The following is a 19,350-nucleotide window of genomic DNA, read 5'->3' as shown; positions in this document are numbered from 1 at the left end:
ATTTTTATTTATTTATTTTTAATTTTTTAGACCTTTTGGCAGTACTGAGTGGTCCATGGGATTTTAATTCCTGGGCCAGGGACTGAATGTGCACCCCCTGCAGTGGAAGTGTGGAGTCTTAATCACTGGACCATCAGGGAAGTCTGTCATCTTTATTTAAATGCTTACAAATACTGTGAAAGATTGGGACACTGGAGACAGAATGTGTCCTACACTCAAGAAAAGAAGGAAAGTTTACATAATAATTACTCTAGGACTTTGATAACAGGGAAATAAATCCCAAGATTTCTTGAAGAAAACTTGGACGTTTTTTCTATGCCTTTGTAATATAAATTTGCGGCCCCATTTTCTCTAGGACCAGATAGCCAATTCTTTGAAATAAAAACTGGGGAGAAACTTCTTATCAGAGAGAGAACAGAATGAAAAAGAGGTAATTAAAAAATCTTTTAAGTGTTTCTCCACAGATACTATTGAAAGGCGTTAGTCATCTCAGCTGGTAATCTTAACTTACTCTATCTGATAGAAAAATGACTTAGATCTCACTTGTTTTATAACTAGTACATTTTATATTCTTATGCCTGTTTCATGACTAAAATATTAAACTGAAACTGCAAGATCTCTCTTTGCATGTCTGTGTGTTCATAAATATCTATGTATATGTGTTGTAGATATATGCTATTTTTCGCCGGCAGTTGGTATTACTAAAATTAATTTGTAAAAGAGCTCTATTTAATTGGTTTAAAAACAAACAAGCACTAACATGAGTTTAAATTTAACAGAAACTTGCCCAAATGACTTTCGAGTTTACATGATCTGGGATTAATCTTGAATAAATAAAAGCTGGTTTATGGTTTTTGGTTAAATTAAAACAAACATGGCTTTAGAGCGATCAACAATGATCAACATGTATCATGTAGACATACAACTTTTATTCCAACCGGATTTATTAATCAAAAAAGTTCATGTTTCTCTGTCACAAAATTTGTCAGCAAGAAAAATAACTTGGTACGACAATATTTGCATAGATAATCTAAACAAATGAACTAAATGGTTGTCAGACAAAAAGTTTCTAGGTGAACTTTTAAAATAGTTTCCCCAAATCTTTATGGTAACCTGAAACCTTAAAGATATGCTAAGCTAAATCAAATGATGGATGCATGCAAAATCGCTTCAGTTGCGTCTCACTCTTTATAACCCTATGGACTATAGCCCACCAGGCTCCTCTGTCTATGGGATTCTCCAGGCAAGAACACTAGAGTGGGTTGCCTTGCCTTCTTCAAGAGGATCTTCCTAGTTCAAAGATGGAACTCCTATGGCTCCTGAATTGGCAGGTGGGTTCTTAACACTAGTGCCACCTGGGAAACTCTAAGTGATGGTTTGTCATTGACTAGATCATTCTCAAGTAAGATAAAATTCTGAAACACTGATTATCGAACACTGGTTTATATACTTTTGGCTTCCTTTTACATAAAAACTTATGATATTTGGATGCCATGCTGAGAACTTTTCTATGAGAAAGCACCTGTTTCTAGAAATTATAAAAAAGTATTTATAAGTCCGCCAATTCACAAAATGCTAACGGAGAAGACAGTTCACGATTGCTTACTTTTTCATTTTCAGTAAAAATTAAAGATTTGTAAAGGTTAGAAAATTTAATATATGTGATTAAAGCTAAAAGAAGCAATAAAGAAAACATCTCTGTATGCAAGAAAAGTAGGATGTGTGTTTTGAGAAAAAAAAAAAAGATTTATGAAAAAGAAATCTTTGAAAAGAGATTTTATGTGTGGTCAGGACTGGCTAAGATTGGAATGAAATAAAGTAAATGTGGCCCAGGTCCACCTTGCTTCTGCCCACTCCTCCTCCCTGGCCCCCACGCGGTCCTACTCCTTGGTGACCTCCTCCCATTTCTGCCTCCTCCCCAGATCACCTTCACGGTCACCTTTCACATCTCCCCCACAGCCACCCTGGGAGACAAGCTGCTTCTTGCCACCAATGCGAGCAGGTGAGCTGGGCCAGGCCCAGGGCAGCACCCGCTCCCTCTCAGTCTCCTCCCCTGGGGGACTTGCCAGCTGGGATCCTCGTCTTCTTCCAGTGAGAATAACAGCCCCAAGCTACCTTCCAGCTGGAGCTGCCCGTGAAGTATGCCGTCTACACTGTGATCAGCAGGTGCCACACCATGACCTCCAAGGGGTCCTTGCCCATCACGCTGTGGGGCCTGGGGAATTCTTTCTCTCCGTAGGAGCTGAACATCGGCCAAGTTTAAGTCTTATCGCCACCCTCTCAATTGGTAGAGGACACTACTAGGAGCACTTATCAATCGAGTGCTTATTGTGGGCTATTGATGATAATAATAATTGTGAAATTATTGTCAATAGAAAGTGAAAGTGAAGTCGCTCAGTCATGTCCGACTCTTTGCAACCCGTGGACTGTAGCCCACCAAGCTCCTCCGTCCATGGGATTTTCCAGGCAAGAATACTGGAGTGGGTTGCCATTTCCTTCTCCTGGGGATCTTCCCAACCCAGGAATCGAACCCAGGTCTCCCACATTGCAGGCAGATGCTTTAACTTCTGCACCACATCCTACATTTATTAGAGGCTGAAGTTCTCAGAAGCCTTTCTTAAAAGCCTCAAGATGAGACTTCCCTGGTGGTCCAGTGGCTAAGACACTGTGTCCCGATGCAGAGAACCCAGGTTGGATCCCTGGTCAGGGAACTAGATCACACATGGTGAGCACCTTCTGCAACGTAGACCTGGTTCAGCCAAATTAATAGATCAGTGTTGTTTAAAAAGCCTCAAGATTGTCCCAGGTCCCCTAAGACACATGAGATGCGACCTTGCTTTCAAGGTTCTTATAGCCTTATTGGGGGAGCAGTGTTACCCTGATACAAGGCAGAACCTCATCAGGGGCTTCCCCGAGGTTCTGTGTCCTGAGGCTGTGTGAGTTTCCAAGGAGGCAGAAAGGGGGTCCCTGGGCCTCCTGTCATGGAGGTGGGGAGGCTTCAGCTACACATTGACAGGTCCGTGGTTTTGGGCTTAACCCTTGGCATCCGGGCAGGATGATTCCTCATCCCAAGAACAGATTGACACCCTGTGGGGCATTTATAACCACCAGAAGGAGATGACCTGCTCGTTGCAGAGGCTGGGGATCAGGGAAAAGTTGGATGAAAGGAAAAGGGCTTTTGTGCTGCCCAGGGAGGGGCGCACATGGTGTGTGACACTAAGGAGTCAAGTCAGAGGCTTGAGCAGACACCTTCCTTCAACAAATACCTTCCTAGCAGCTGCTATGTTCCAGGCAGGGTGCTGTGATGACTTTCTGTAAATTCACTTGTCATTCAGCTAAGAGTTATTGGGCCCCTATTGCGTGTCATCAACACTAGATGCAAACCCCTGCTTTTGTGAGATCTATGCACTCGTGACTTGAAAGAGGCCCAGGTGGCTTAACCCGGGTCCCCCCACCCCGACCGCTGGTCCCACCCACGGGCCTCCTGGGTGACATCCTCCTGCCCAGGGCTTCACACTCTCCTTCAGTCCTGCACACCCCTTCAGCCCAGGCAGGTGCAAGCTGGGAGCCTGCTTGCTGGTGTGTGCACTGGGGTTGTCACACTTGCTTGCAGGGGACCCATAAGCAGGACACACCATGCCTGTGACTCTGTGGCTCAGTGGTATTGTTCAGTTGTGACTCTGGGTGGGGCCACTCAGGGGACAAGCTGAGGTGTCTGGGGGAGCCCTTCTGAGGGTCTAGAATTTGGATAATGCTGGCAAAGGAGTGAGTGGAGCAGAAGTGAGACCAGCCACCCAGGGAGGGGCCAGGCTGGTCACTGGGTCTCCAGATGGGCCTGGGCAGCCTCAGGTGGGGTTCCTACACTGACCCCAGCGATTTTCTTTCTCCTTCCTCCCTCAGCAGGCTGGCTTCTTCAAACGTCAGTGCAAGGAAATAACGAAGGGAGCAAATGGACAGACTGTCCTAGAAATGAAACAGGAGACCGCCAAGTTGTACAAAAAGAAACTATCTCCTGTTGTCATTTGGATCTGCTCTGCCCTGAGAGGTTCCCTGGCCTTCATACTCTCATCCCAGGCAGGCCTGATGGGGAAGAAGCATTCCAAGCAAGGGGAGCTGGGATCAGCCGCTTTCTGCCTTTGGGAGGATGCAGTGTGTTTGCACAAATCACCTTGCCAAGGAAAGGGCATTGGTCTTATCAAGGCTCCAACTGGAAATCCCAGGACAGGATCCTTGCTGTGCAACCTGAGGACTTGACTTGGAATTTCTACCTAGAAATCCATGGATGAGAGCCTCAGTTTCCACTGTCCGTTTGTCTGCTAACCACTGATGACCTCCCAAATACAGTACTGAGCCAGACGCACATCTTCATCCATCTTCAGTGGCTCCCCATCACTTGAAGTGTAACTTCTGAACTCGCCAGCTTGATGTTAGAAATCCAGTTCCCTTTCTAAAAGTCTGGCTTTGGAGCACACAGCATAAGCTTCTCTGTGCCTCTCTGTCACCTTCATTTCCACAGGTGAAAGGAAGCGGTACAGCTGAGAATCTGAGTCCAGATTTCCAGAATTGAGTTGAGAATGAAATGTCTGCATGTTGGAACTCGTGAACATGAACTGGTCAGCATTGGAGGGATGAGTGCCCCTCCCCCAAGAAGGGGCATGGCCTTGATGCCACTTGGGCTCAAACAGCTCCAGAATTTCCCAGAGATTAAAAGAGGCTCAGGGTTGGCCAGCCTGCAGTACCTTCTAAAGTTAGCCCTTCATTCTGACCTCAGACTCCATGCTGGGAACTGCTGGCAGTTTAGTCTTTAGTTCCCCATTTGTCTGGAATCTGTTTGCAGTCCCCATTCTTTGAAGACTGCTAGTTCAACCCTTTCCCCAGTCCCTATCTTTTTTTTTTTTTTTTTTTAAGAATCCTTCTTTTAAAAAAATGGCTATACTGGGTCTTCTAGTTGCAGCAAGTAGGCTTAGTTGCCCCTTGGGAGGTGGGATCTTAGTTCCCTGATCAGGGGTTGAACCCGTGCTCCCTGCCTTGGAAGGCAGATTCTTAACCACTGGACCACCAGAAAAGTCCCCTCCACCAGTTCCTAATCTTTTGACTACTGGTGGTGTCCACAGTTCTAGGTCTTCAGTTACCGTCAGTTTCTGTTAGTGAGCACAAGAGATAAAGACTGATGGGAATCTCAGAAGCCAAAAAGTTGCAAAAAAAAAATGGTGGGAAAGGTCAAGCAGTTTCCTGCCGCCTAACTCAAAGATCCCAGTGTCACAAGGAACACACATAAGATGGTCACAGAATGAGTTAATTTGACAGTAGGTCACCTGCCAAAACATCCAGAAAATTTTTATGCAGTAAGGCAAACTGTTAAATACTGTCTGATCTCCAACCAAGTGACATATCCTTTTAGGTACTCGTGTGGCTCTGAGACACCCAAAGGCTTAGTTAATAAATAAGTACACTTGAGAGAGAGATGCATAGACTCAGCTGTGGCCCAGTATAGGCTCAGCTGTGACCCGATAGCTTGAAGGACTACTTGGACTTTGTCTTGACCTTCCTGACCTCGAGAGTTTTTTAAAGTCCATTTGCGGTTCCTTATAAAAAGTTCCAGCGAAGCAGTCTTAAACTTACATGATCAGTCACTACTGTTTCATTCATTCATTTTTGGCTATGTTGGGCCTTCGTTGCTGCACCCGGGCTTTCTCTAGGTGTGGTACTCGGGTTTCTCACTGTGGTGGCTTCTCTTATTAAGGAGCACCAGCGCTAGGGCATGTAGGCTCCCGGGCTCTAGAGCACAGGCTCAGTAGTTGTGGCGGGATCAAACCCACATCTCCTGTATTGGCAGGCAGATTCTTTACCACTGAGCCTCTTGGGAAGCCCATGGATGCCAAACAAACACCCCAAATGAAGCAGCTGATATATATGAATGTAACCCATGTGGGGTGGGCTTTGTGATGACTGAGATACCTACCTGATGAACATGCCCATTACCTAGGTCATGGTAAATGCTGTGGTTAGAAGGGACCCTTTCACATGGGCACCCCATATAATGCAATTGTTGCAAAACCGAAAAACAGTGCAGGAAGCTTTATTGAATTTCCTGTCTCAGCTTTCCCTCATAGGTCTTACAGATGCAACCAAGTAAAGGGCTCAGGTACCCACAGCGCAGAAAGCCAAGCTGTGACAACAGGCGTTTGCAGCAAGGTAAGGATTTATTGCTTGGGAATGACAGACAAGCCTCGGATCTACTCCAATCTGGTCTTTGAGTTAAAGGTGTTTTTTTTTTTTTCCTAATGTAAGGAACAAAGAGGCTGGGATCGATCATTTCTTATGACATTTCTTTTTTAAAAAATAATTTTAAAAATTTATTTATTTTTGGCTGTGTTGGGTCTTGGTTGCTACACGTTCACTTTCTCTAGTTGTGTGTGAAGCCCTCTCATTTTGGTGACTCCTCTTGTTTCTGAGCAGGCGCTCTAGAGTGCGGGTTTCAAGAACTGAGGCACACGGCTCCGCAGTTTCAGCTCCCAGGCTCTAAAGCACAGGCTCAGCAGTTGTGGCGCCCTGGCTTGATTGCCCCATGGCATGTGGGATCTTCTCAGACCAGGGATCGAACCCGGGTCTCCTGCAGTGGCAGGTTTCTTACCATTGAACCCTTGCGACCCTTCTTAATCATAGCTTTGGAAGTTGGGATGTCTCTGGTGTAGGATTCTCTGGTCAGGAGGTCCATATGACTCGGGAGTCTGTTAGCTTATCTTGCCCTAGAGAAACAACCGGAGTTTGTACATTGATGATTTTATCTACAATAACAATTTAAGTACATGAACGACATTATCGACGGCAGCCAAATTTTAGTCATGTGACTCTGGCTGATTTGTGTTCAGTTAGCACAGAATTGAGGTTCTCTACTAAGTCCTAGAGGGCACGAAACGGGGAATAAAGTTTTGCATTAAGCGATTAATTGGTAAGGGAATTTGGAAGACTCAGTTTCACAGATGGTAATAAAAATATCAAGTTAATTAACAAGAGAATGAGAAGAGGCCAAGGGGAGATTCAAGGGACTTCCCAACAGAGTGAAAAGTTTTAAATGGTTATTAAGAATTAAGATGAATAAGCAAATATTGATAGGAAACAAATGAAGAGGAAACAGAAAGGGGAGAGTCACGAGACTCGTCCCAGCAGAAGGAAATCCTTAGGAGATTTTGGAGAAATTGAAAAAGTCAGCAGCCATCTGGCCTAGAAACATTAAACATAAAATTTTCCATCTGTATTAAATATGTAAGGTCTTATCTACATGGATTTGATTACAGAAACTAACAAAGTATTCTCTAAATAATGAAAAGAGAAAAGAGGGAAAAAGGCAAAAGTCAGATTGCAGAAATGATGATGAGAAACCTGACCAACCGTTGCTTGGTACAGTGGTTAGATGGGTTTATCAGGTTAAAGATTGACAAAAGGGCCTTGGTTCAATCCCTCACCGATGACCAAAAGCCTTTGGCACAAGACTGGGCCAAGTGGTCAGAGGGTGGAGAAGTTTCCAGGGCTCCTTGAGAGGGAAGCCACATCCATTAGTGAAGCCCCTACACAGGCAGCAATTAGATGATGAAGATGTAAGCATGTAATGATTGATAGGATTATGAAAGTTGGAATGCTGAAACAGGCTTTACATAAAGAAGTTGTGTCTCCCTCTGTGGCACTGGATACTATCTTTGGCAGGAGAGCGCTTTCCCGATCTAGTATTGTGGATGAAGTCCTAATGGAGGCTGCAGTTAGGAATGTAAGGCAGACACAAAGTGAGCAAATGCTGTTGGGAAAACGATGCCGATAAACATATACCACACAGGGTTACCACAAACCTTCAATTTTTTAAAAAAACCAACCAAACAAACAAAAAAAACTTTCAATATTTGCAATGCAAAGTGAAGTACAATAATAATAAAACAAAAGGAACGTAGGGTAGAAGTTTGTAGGAGAATTGCTGGGTTTGAACAGTCTTTATAGTGATTACTCTTTTTTTCCCCATTTTTGGCTGTGATGGGTCTTTGTTGCTGCCCCCAGGCTTTTTCTAGTTGCGGTGAGTGGGGGCCACTCTCTAGTTGCGGCTCACAGGCTCTAGAGCACGGGCTCCGTAGTTGTGACGCATGGACTTAGTTGCTCCACAGCATGGGGGATCCTCCCAGAGCAGGGATCAAACCCATGTTCCCGGCCTTAGCAGGTGGAGTCTTAACCGCTGGACCACCAGGGAAGTCTTCTTGTTTAAAAAAAAAAAAAAAATGTATGTGTTTGGCTGTGTCAGGTCTTACTTGCAACAAATGAGATCTTTGTTGAAGTGTGCAGGCTTCTCTGATTGTGGCCTATGGCCTCCAGAGTGTACAGGCCCTGTAGTTTTGGCTGGCAGGTTTAGTTGACCCGCATGTGGGATCTTAGTTCCTCTACCTGGGATTGAACTAGCATCTCCCGAATCGAAGGTGGGTCTTTAACCACTGGACCACCAGGGAACTTTCCAGTTGCATTTCTTATACTTGATTATATTCCAGGGTGGTATTCCCATGTTGAATCTCATGGGAGTATTTCCCCTACCTAGTATCGTGTAAAATAGAAGACATGTAAATCTTCCCTTGAAGCAATGCTAATTGGACATACTAAATGGAAACCGGGAAGATTCCCTGAGCCCAAACATCGTATAATAGAAGCCAGAGTGTGGGTGGGGACAGATTCTCCCTATGATAGCCCTGTGTGAGATAACCCTACATGAAACCTAGCTGGGGCTTATGGCAAAACGCTATGAGCAATGCCTACTGGGACTTAGGCCTAGAGAGTTAAAACAATCTGATGAACGTGGCTGTGCCCAGGACAGTTTCCTCTGCTCAGTTCAGTCGCTCAGTCGTGTCTGACTCTTTGTGACCCCATGGACTGCAGCATGCCAGGCTTCCCTGTCCATCACCAACTCCCAGAGCTTGCTCAAACTCATGTCCGCTGAGACAGTGATACCATCCAACCATCTCGTCCTCTGTCGTTCCCTTCTCCTCCCACCTTTAGTCTTTCCCAGCATCAGGGTCTTTTCCAATGAGTCACTTCTTCACATCAGGTGGCCAAAGTATTGGAGCTTCAGCTACAGCATCAGTCCCTCCAATAAATATTCAGGACTGATGTCCTTCAGGATGGGCTGGTTTGATCTCCTTGCAGTCCAAGGGACTCTCAAGAGTCTTCTCCAACACCACAGTTCAAAAGCATCAATTCTTCAGCACTGAGCTTTCTTTATGTCCAACTCTTATGTCCATACATGACCACTGGACCACAAAACCATAGCTTTGACTAGATGGACCTTTGTTGGCAAAGTAATGTCTCTGCTTTTTAATATGCTGTCTAGTTGGCCATAGCTTTTCATCCAAGGAGCAAGCGTCTTTTGATTTCATGGCTTCTGTCACTATCTGCAGTGATTTTGGAGCAGAAGAATATAAAGTCTGCCACTGTTTCCATTGTTACCCCATCTATTTGCCATGAAGTGATGGGACCGGATGCCATGATCTTAGTTTTTTGAATGTTGAATTTTAAGCCAGCTTTTTCCCTCTCCTCTTTCAATTTCATCAAGAGGCTCTTTAGTTCTTCTCTGCTTTCTTCCACAAGGGTGGTGTCTCTACATATCTGAGATTACTGATATTTTTTCTGGCAATCTTGATTTCAGCTTGTGCTTCATCCAGGCTGGCATTTCGCATGATGTACTCTGCATAAAAGTTAAATAAGCAAGGTGACAATATACAGCCTTGAGGTACTCCTTTCCCAATCTGGAATAGTTTCATAGTGAAATGGAAGTTGCTTATCTGGGGTCAGTTTGGGGGAGAATGCAAGGAAGAAATAGATACTCACCAGCAGGGAGACTTTCCCCCACCCCTCCTGCTCCAGGATTGACTCTGGAACTGTGTGAGGAGCTGATGGATTCCACTGTCACTTGGTCAGTGCCCCATACACAGCCCTCCACTGACAGACAAAGAGCTCTTTGGTTTGTGGGTGTCCATTCCGAGGTAAATGGACAAGATTCTTGTTGGAAGGCTACCAGTCTGATTGAAGAAGGTAAAAAGAGATCAGTGTGGTATGTTGAATTGCATGCTGTTTTCCAGGCAGTGATGGAGGAGTTGACCCATGTTAAAAGTCCCTATGTTTGGGTTTTTGTTTTGTTTTCTTAAATATTTATTTATTTATTTGGCTGTGCCAGGTCTTAGTTGTGGCCTGTGAGATCTAGTTCCCTGACCAGGGATTGAACCCAGGCTCCCTGCACTGGGAGCACAGAGTCTTAGCCACTGGACCATCGTTCAGGTTTTTAATGCCTCAAAGGCAGTGGTCAATGGCCTGTCCATTTGGTCAGGTGGTAGGTTAAAGGAAAGCTGGACTATTAAAGGGATGTTCCTAAGGGGTGGGGAGAAGGCAATGGCACCCCACTCCAGTACTCTTGCCTGGAACATCCCATGGATGGAGGAGCCTGGTAGGCTGCAGTCCATGAGGTCGTGAAGAGTCAGAAATGACTGAGCAACTTCACTTTCACTTTTCACTTTCATGCATTGGAGAAGGAAATGGTAACCCACTCCAGTGTTCTTGCCTGGAGAATCCCAGGGATGGGGGAGCCTGGTGGGCTGCGGTCTATGGGGTCGCACAGAGTCGGACACAACTGAAGCGACTTAGCGGCGGCAGCAGCAGCATAAGGGGTGTGATCCTATGAAAATTGGAGGAATGAATTAAATCAGGATATGTCTATGCCCACTGGAAGAACTACTTTCCAAGTTTGGAAAGTGACTGTAATTGACAAGCAGATATCCCCATGTGACCTCTTGATATGGCCACTGGATCCAGAAATGAGGGGACGTGAGGGCACAGTATCAATGCAGAGATGGGCTGAATCTAGACCTGTTTTTGTGCCTGTTCAGTAACAAAAATTCCAACAAGAAAAATTTAAAGATCTAAATGACTTTATAAAGTGATTCATGAGTCTCTTCCCTTCTAAGTCCTCACTAAAATGGCCAAAATGAAGTTCAATCCCTTCGTGACTTCTGACAGAAGTAAAAACTGAAAAAGGCATTTCAGTGCACCTTCCCACATTCTCAGGAAGATGATGTCTTCTCTCTCTAAGAGCTGAGACAGAAGTACAACGTTCGATCCATACCCATCAGAAAGGATGATGAAGTTCAGGCTATAGAAGGGCACTACAAAAGGCAGCAAATTGGCCAAGTAGTCCAGGTTTACAGGAAGAAATACAACATCTATACTGAACAATGCAGTGGGGGAAGGCCAGTGGCAGGACTGTCCATGTGGGCATTCAGCCCAGCAAGGTGGTTATCACCAGTCTAAAACTGGCAAGGACCACACAAAGATCCTTGAACATAAAGCCAAATCTTGCCAAGGGGCAAAAAAAAAAAAGGGGGGGGGTAAATATAAGGAAGAAACAATTGAAAAGATGCGGGAATAAAGTCACCTTGTCTATAGCTTTCATTAAAAACTGTTAAAATGGAAAAAGATTCATGAATCAGTCAGCATCTCGTCTAGCAATAGAAAGGAGCTCCGTCAAGCTGCAGATAAGAAAAGGTTTCAAAGTCAGAGAGGGAACAGAAAAAAGGAAATTGTCATCAGAAAAAGCCTTGTTTTAGGCAAGGTCATCCTTCTAAGGGGGAACAGAAGGAGTTTATCAGCAGATTTATTCCTAATGCTGACCAGGAAATTCCAGTTTGGCTGGTTAAAGGTTAAATTCCTGAGGAAGATTGAAACTGTAATTAGTTATGTATTAAGTCTTGGTTTGCTGATGTGGGAACCTGACAAAGATGACTCCATTTGGGGACTCCTTTGTATCACACCTTCTAAGGCATAAAATGTCAAAAAGATTGTTCTGTCTACCAGCAAAGGAGACAAGAGACCGCTGATAGTGTTGCGACAACTTCCCTGGTGGGAAGGTGCTAAACATAGCTGGTAAATCAGATGAATGCTGGTAACCCTGGGGACAGCAGGTGGGTCCTGACAAGAATAGACTCTGATTCTGGACTGGGCTTTGCTTACTCGGTGGTAGATGAAAATGCTTGCAGCATTATGAAAGAACTGGAAGAGAAAGTATTGCATCAGTATGGATGGCCAATTGTCATTTCCTCAGACCAAGGAACTCACTCTGGAGCCCATGATGTCCAACAATGAGCAGAGAGATACCCATCTTGGAGTACTAGCTTGACAGAGAATTGGAGCTGGCAATTAAAACATTGGTGATCAGAAATTTCCTGGTGGTCCATGGTTGAAACTTTGCTTTCCAATGCAGGGGGCATGGGTTTAATCCCTGGTCAGGGAGCTGAGATCCCACATGTCTTGTGACCAGAAAACCAAAATATAAAACAGAAGCAATATTGTAACAAATTCAGTAAAGACTTTTAAAATGGCCCGCATCCAAAAAAAATCTTTTAAAAAAGTTGGTTGTCTAAAAACACCTGGTCTCGTCACTTCATGGCAAATAGAAGGGGAAAAGTGGAAGTAGTGAGATTTTCTCTTCTTGGGCTCCAAAATCATTGTGGACAATGACTGCAGCCATGAAATCGAAAGACACCTGCTCCTTGGGAGAAAAGCTATGACAAACCTAAACAGTATTAAAAAGCAGAGACATCGCTTTGCCAATGAAGGTCTGTATAGTCAAAGCTATGGCTTTTTCCAGTAGTCATATACAGATGTGAGAGCTGGGTCATAGAGAAGGCTGAATGCCAAAGAACTGATGCTTTCACATTGCGGTGCTGGAGAAGACTCTTGAGAGTCCCTTGGATAGCAAGGAGATAAAACCAATCAGTCCTGAAGGAGATCAACCCTGAATATTCGTTGGAAGGATTGATGCTGAAGTTCCAATACTTTGACCACCTGATATGAAGAACTGACTCGTTGGAAAAGATCTGATGTTGGGAAAGGCTGAGAGCAGGAGGAGAAGGGGACCACAGAGGATGAGATGTTTGGATGGTATCACCGACTCAATGGACATGAACGAAACTCTGGGAGATAGTGAAGGACAGGGAAACCTGGCATGCTATAGTTCATGGGGTTGCAGAGGGTCAGACACAACTTAGCAACTGAACAGCAACAAAACAGAGTGGAGGGTGGGGATAAAGGCATGAAAAGCTAGCTAACATGCCTTCACCAGCGTGTACTCACATTCAACACGAATATGAGTGGGGCTAAAGTTGCGTCCCCACTGGATAGATTTCTCTGCTCATCCAACACACAGCAAAGCCAGTCTGTTGACACTGCGTTGTGGTGGAGGGAAAGTACAGCATTTATTGCAGGGCATCAAGCAAGGAGAGTGGACAGCTTGTGCTCAAAAGACCTGAACTCCCTAATGGCTTTCAGGGAAGGGTTTTAAAGGCAACAGCTGGGGCGATGGGTGCAGCTCCTGCACTTTCCTCCAACTGGTTGGTTGTGAGGTAGCAGGGTGATGTTTCAGGAATCTTAATCATCAACCTTCTGGTTGCAACCAGCTGGAATCTACATGCTTCTAGTCAGCATGTGGTCACCGTCCTCTACCTGAGTGGATGTCTTAGTTTCTGCAGAACAACTCAAAGATATGTGTCAGACCATTAGGTATATTCCTTGAGGAGAGACAAGGACTCTGTCTTATTACTGAACGATTGTTTTACTGTTGTTGTTGATTTTTAAGATTTATTTATTTGGTTGTACCAGGTCTTAGTCGTGGCATGTGGAATCTTTTAATTGGGGCATGTGGGATCTAGTTCCCTGATCAGGGAGTGAACCCAGGCCCCTTGCATCGGGACCACAGAGTCTTAACCACTGGACCACTAGGAAAGTCCCTAAAATATGATATATATAATGGAATATTATTCAGCCTTTAAAAGGAAGGAAGTTCGGACAGTTGCTACAACATGGGTGAAGCTCAAGGATATTATCCTAAGTGAAATAAGCCCAGTCACAGAAAAGACAAACACTGCTGTGACTCCACTTATGGGAGATACCTACAGTAGTCAGAGCCACAGATACAGAAGGCAGAATGTTGGTTGCCAGGGTCTGGGGAGAGGGGGGTTATGGGGAGTTGTGGTTAAATGGCTATTGAGGTTTGATTTTACAAGATGAAAAGAGTTCTAGAGATGGATGGCGGTAACAGTTGCACAGCAAAGAGCGAGCACTTTGACACCGCTGAACTTTACACTTAAAAACGGCTAGAGGGCAAAATTGACCTTCTGTGCATTTTACCACAATTTAAAATAAAAACAAGACTTCCTGGTGGTCCAGTGGTTAAGAGTCTGTCTGTAGGGGACACAGATTTAGTCCCTGCTCTGGGAAGATTCCACTGGTTGAGGAGCAGCTAAGTCCGTGTGCCACAGCTTCTAGAGCCTGAGTGCCCTAGAGCCCGTGCTCCCCGACGAAGGAAGCCACAGCAAAGAGGCAGCTAGACAGTTGCCCCAGCTCACTGCAATAGAGAATGTCCAGTTGCAGCAACGAAGGCCCAGGGCAGCCAAAAGTTAAAAAATAAAATAAAATCTCAAATGACTATACTTCTCCCTGACGTCACTTTAATATGAAATACCCATCTCTCCTCGCAGCACTGCAAAGATGAACACAGTGGCCATGACTTGATCAGATTCGCAATTCTCTTTCCTTTAGCACCAAATCAAGGTCGAAAGGTGTCTTGTTAACTTCATCCCCTCTCCGGCCTCCCCCCACCCCCGACTCTCTGCCAGCCAAGTGCACATAGACCACCTGCTTCAGGCCAGCACTCCATCAGAAGTGATCCTACATTAGTTAATGTTTTAAAGGAAACATTAATTAACAAGATGAATATTAGTTACAAACAAATGAATCTCATTTTCAGTTACTCAGGTATTCAGTGATACAAATTTAGCAGGCACATCTCCCCCATAAATGCACTGCAGAAAAGCCCAGGGCTGATTCAGACTTTCCACATCAGTGACTTCATCCAAGTATAAAGTGATACGGTTCCTAGGTCACACACGAGTTAGTCATTGCTACCTCACTGTACAGGCTTCCCACGTGGTGCAAGCGGTAAAGAACCCTCCTGCCAGTGCAGGAGAGGCAAGAGACTTGGGTTCAATCCCTGAGTCGGGAAGATTCCCTGGAGTAGGAAATGGCAACCCACTCCAGTATCCTTGCTTGGAAAATTCCGTGGACAGAGTCACTGGTGGGCTAGAGTCCATGGGGTCACAAAGAGTTGGACACAACTGAGTATGCATGCAAGCACCACTGCATATAAAATAGATTAAAAAAACAAGGATTTACTGTACAACTCAGGGAACTATATTCAATATATGGCAATAATCTATATGGAAAAGAATCTAAAAATATATGCTGCTGCTGCTAAGTCGCTTGAGCCGTGTTCGACTCTGTGCAACCCCATAGACGGCAGCCCACCAGGCTCCCCCGCCCCTGGGATTCTCCAGGCAAGAACTCTGGAGTGGGTTACCATTTCCTTCTCCAATGCATGAAAGTGAAAAGCGAAAGTGAAGTCGCTCAGTAGTATCTGACTCTTTGCGACCCCATGGACTGCAGCCTACCAGGCTCCTCCATCCATGGGATTTTCCAGGCAAGAGTACTGGAGTGGGGTGCCATTGCCTTCTCCACTAAATATATATATACCTACATAAATAACTGAATCACTTTGCTGTACATCAGAAGCTCACACACTGTTGTATATCAAATATACTTCCATAAAAAGGAAAAGAAAAGAGCACTAGTCCTGGCTTGTCCTTCCTTAATGAACTGCTTTCGGGCCTTCCAATCCCCTCCCTGGAGTGGTGATACTCACCATGCCAGTCTTGACAAGCTGAGAGGGGCAGCTGCCCACATATCCACCAAGCAGATTGATTCCTTTGCCAGGTATCAAGAGGGCCCATGGTAGAAAGGTATTTCCATCAGGTGCCCATCCCATGACCGGAAACCACAGGAGCAGCAGAAGACTAAAGTCAAGAAGACAGAAACGCAGTAGGAACTGACATGGGGAGGCCTTCCTCTTCTCTGAGAACTACACCTGTGGCCTGAGCCTGGGATGTTAATGTGGCTGCAGCTTTAGGAACTTGAGCAGGAGGAGGAACTTGCCGGGGGAGGCAGCACAGTCAGGTGTGAGGAGATGGATGGGCTGGGTGGGTAATGCCAGACCAGGACCCCACCTTCTCCCCTCTTTCCACGGTGTACATTCCATGCCAGGGAGGGTGCATTTCAACTGGTCCAGCTTGCAGCAGGACGACAGGATTCCAGCGGAGAAGCAATCCACCCATCCCAGTGGGGCATCCCATCACAAACTCTAGTAGATAACACCTCTCTCTGGAGCGATGCGGCTTGGTGGTCCCAGCAGTGCCCCATGATCCATGGTGAGAATCGGGGTGATGTCCATCTCTCATGACTCCCATACACTGAAGGCGTTGGGTGTCTCAGCAGGGTTCTTCAGTTTGGCAGATGGGGTGACAGTCCCTACTGGTTGTTATTCAAATGTATTAAAGGCTGGAACAGTCCTTTAATCACGTGACCAAGGTGGTTTTCAGTTCAGTTCAGTCTCAGTCGTGTCCAGCTCTTTGTGACCCCATGAACCACAGCATGCCAGGCCTCCTTGTCCATCACCAACTCCCGGAGTCCACCCAAACCCATGTCCTTTGAGTCAGTGATGCTATCCAACCATCTCATCCTCTGTCGTCCCCTTCTCCTCCTGCCCTCAATCTTTCCCAGCATCAGGGTCTTTTCAAATGAGTTAGCTCTTTGCATCAGGTGGCCAAAGCTTCAACATCAGTGCTTCCAATGAACACCCAGGACTGATCTCCCTTAGGATGGACTGGTTGGATCTCCTTGTAGTCCAAGGGTACTTGTTAGTAATTTAATCTGCTATTTTAATATTTCATTCTTCCATTTCTACCAACATTTCTGCCTGCAGTTTGTAAAGGAGACAGAACCTTCATTCAGTGTCATGTTCCTTCGCCCAGTCTTACATTTCATGACCTTTGAAATGTGACCCCCATCCCTGCCTACTCAGTGAGGGTACCTGTCCCTGGTACTCAGCCTCTCTAATTCCATAACTTTCTGGTTTATGTGGCCGCCAGGGAAAGCTCGGGTCACATTAGATGCAGTGTCCACACAAACCAAGTCATGTTTAGACCTCACTCAGAGGGAGGGGCCAATATAATCAATTTGCCAATTCCTCACCAGCTGGGAGCTCCCTCCAGTGGATGGCCCCAGGATCCTTTGGTTATTTAAAACATACAAGAAGTGTTGTTTCTGCATTAACCAAGTCAGTGTATTTCAAGGGCAATCCAGCATCATTGACAACACACCATTCCACGCGGGCACCACAACTGATTGTGCGTTGCTAGGGCTCATATCCGGGCTATAGCATCAGCTTCCTGATTGCCAGGGGTGTCAACATCCTCTGAGCCGGGACGTGGAGGACAGTGAGAACTGACTCAGGCTCTTGCAGGCAAACCCAGATGTCTTTCCACATATCCTGACCCCACCAGTGCTTATTCATGATCATCCACCCCCAGCTTCCCATTTTCTAAGCTGTAGGGTGAATTTCTTTAAAACAGTCCAACTGTCAGTGCAAAGTGTTAACATCCAGAGCTCACGAGCTCTCTGAGTTCAGCCCCCTGGTAGCTGTGGTTCATGCCTGTTTCCGTCCAGATGGTGTCAGTGTTGAGCTGAACAGTGACTGTAGACCGGTCACCCCAACCAGTACACCAGGCCTCAGAGGGAATCTCTCCCACTTCCTCCCTACAGGCCACAGGGGCAGAATTAGGGGCAGGGGAGTTTGGAGGGCAGGGTCTCCTCTGCTGCAGAGGGGTAAGACCCTTAGTCAAAGTGGGAGTTAGTGCTACAGCAGACATGGGTAGGTGACACATAGTTATCAACCGGTCCCTCAATAGGAAGGGAGGGTCTTACCATGATTGCTGATCCTTCATGAGAGACTTTACCTGGAGGAACGCTGTGTGCAGTGCTAGGAACTGCTGCTCTCTGCGGGTTTATGGGGTTTGTGCCTCCTTTCAGAACCAGGACCAAAATCCTAGGGGTACTCCCTCTTGCTGTCTCTGTGACTGTCCCCACCTCATACCTTCCAGAGTCACAGAGGCATCTGCCTCCCAGGAAGCCCTGCTTGGGGGACGCCCAGAGCTTTAATCTGCTTCACTAGTGTCTTGCCTTCTCAAAGGCGGCTCATCCCTCTGATCCCCAGTCCCATACGTGCCCTTACTTTCAGTTCAGTTGCTCAGTTGTGTCCGAATCTTTGTGACCCCGTGAACTGCAGCACGCCAGGCTTCCCTGTCCATCACCAACTCCTGGAGCTTGCTCAAATTCATGTCCTTTGAGTCAGTGATGCCGTCCAACCATCTCGTCCTCTATTGTCCCCTTCTCCTCCTGCCTTCAATCCTTCCTTTACCAGGCAGTATAAGAGATGGAAGCACTGTGCCAGGTGGGGAATATAAGTCCTCCAAACCTCAAACCCCCACAAAGTCTTGCACCTCCTTTGTATTCTTAGGGGTTGGAAAGGGTTGCTCCCCATCAATCACAGCTTCTGGGACAGTATGCACCTTACCTGACCAAAGTGAAAGTGAAAGTAACTTATTTGTGTCCTCCTCTTTGCCACCCCATGGACTTTATAGTCCATGGCCCTGGAATTCTCCAGGCCAGAATGCTGAAGGCTTTCCCTCCTCCAGAGGATCTTCCCAACCCAAGGATCGAACCTAGGTCTCCCGTACTACAGGGGTATTCTTTACCAGCTGAGCCACAAGGGAAGCTTACCTGACTAAAGGACTCCCCAAAACTACATGTTGATGCCTGGCCTTGACTTTTCTGTGGGTTCACCACCTATCGTCTTTCTCAAACATGTTCCAGCAGAATCTGCAGAGTGTCCTGAGCAGAGACAAGTCTTCCTCTGTTAATACTCTATCCTCGGTACTTCCCTGTTGGTCCAGTGGATAAGAATCTGCCTGCCAGTGCAGGGGACATGGGTTTGATCCCTAGTCTGGGAAGATCCCACATGCCTTGAGGCAACTAAGCCCATGCACCACAACTACTGAGCCCTCAAGCTACAACGAGAAAAAGCTGTATGCAGCAATGAAGACCTAGCGCAATCAAAAACTTTAAAAATAAGCAATAAAAAGATAGTCTATCATCAGTGTAATGAGCCCATTTTACTAATGTAGGGAAGGAGAACAGGAACAGACCTTGGGCTACCAAAGACATACAGTGAGGCGGTGCAGGCAGCCTTGGGGAGCACTTGAAAGGTGCACTGTGGCCCCTCCTATGTGACATCAAATTGATTTTGAGACTCAGTGGCCAGGGGTCTACTGGACCTCTTATGTGAAGGCCTTTTATCAGTATATGCCTTTATGCACTTTGTGGGCT

General features: G+C 45.9%; 1 pseudogene; it reads left to right on the top strand.

Annotated features, from left to right (window-relative positions):
* Window positions 1-10,918: 10,918 nt before the first annotated feature.
* LOC101105622 (large ribosomal subunit protein uL24-like) lies at window positions 10,919-11,446 on the top strand (annotated as a pseudogene).
* Window positions 11,447-19,350: the final 7,904 nt, after the last annotated feature.

Source organism: Ovis aries, chromosome 24 (assembly GCF_016772045.2).
Source record: "Ovis aries strain OAR_USU_Benz2616 breed Rambouillet chromosome 24, ARS-UI_Ramb_v3.0, whole genome shotgun sequence".
NCBI lineage: Eukaryota > Metazoa > Chordata > Mammalia > Artiodactyla > Bovidae > Ovis > Ovis aries.
This window is presented reverse-complemented; position numbering and strand designations above follow the sequence as displayed.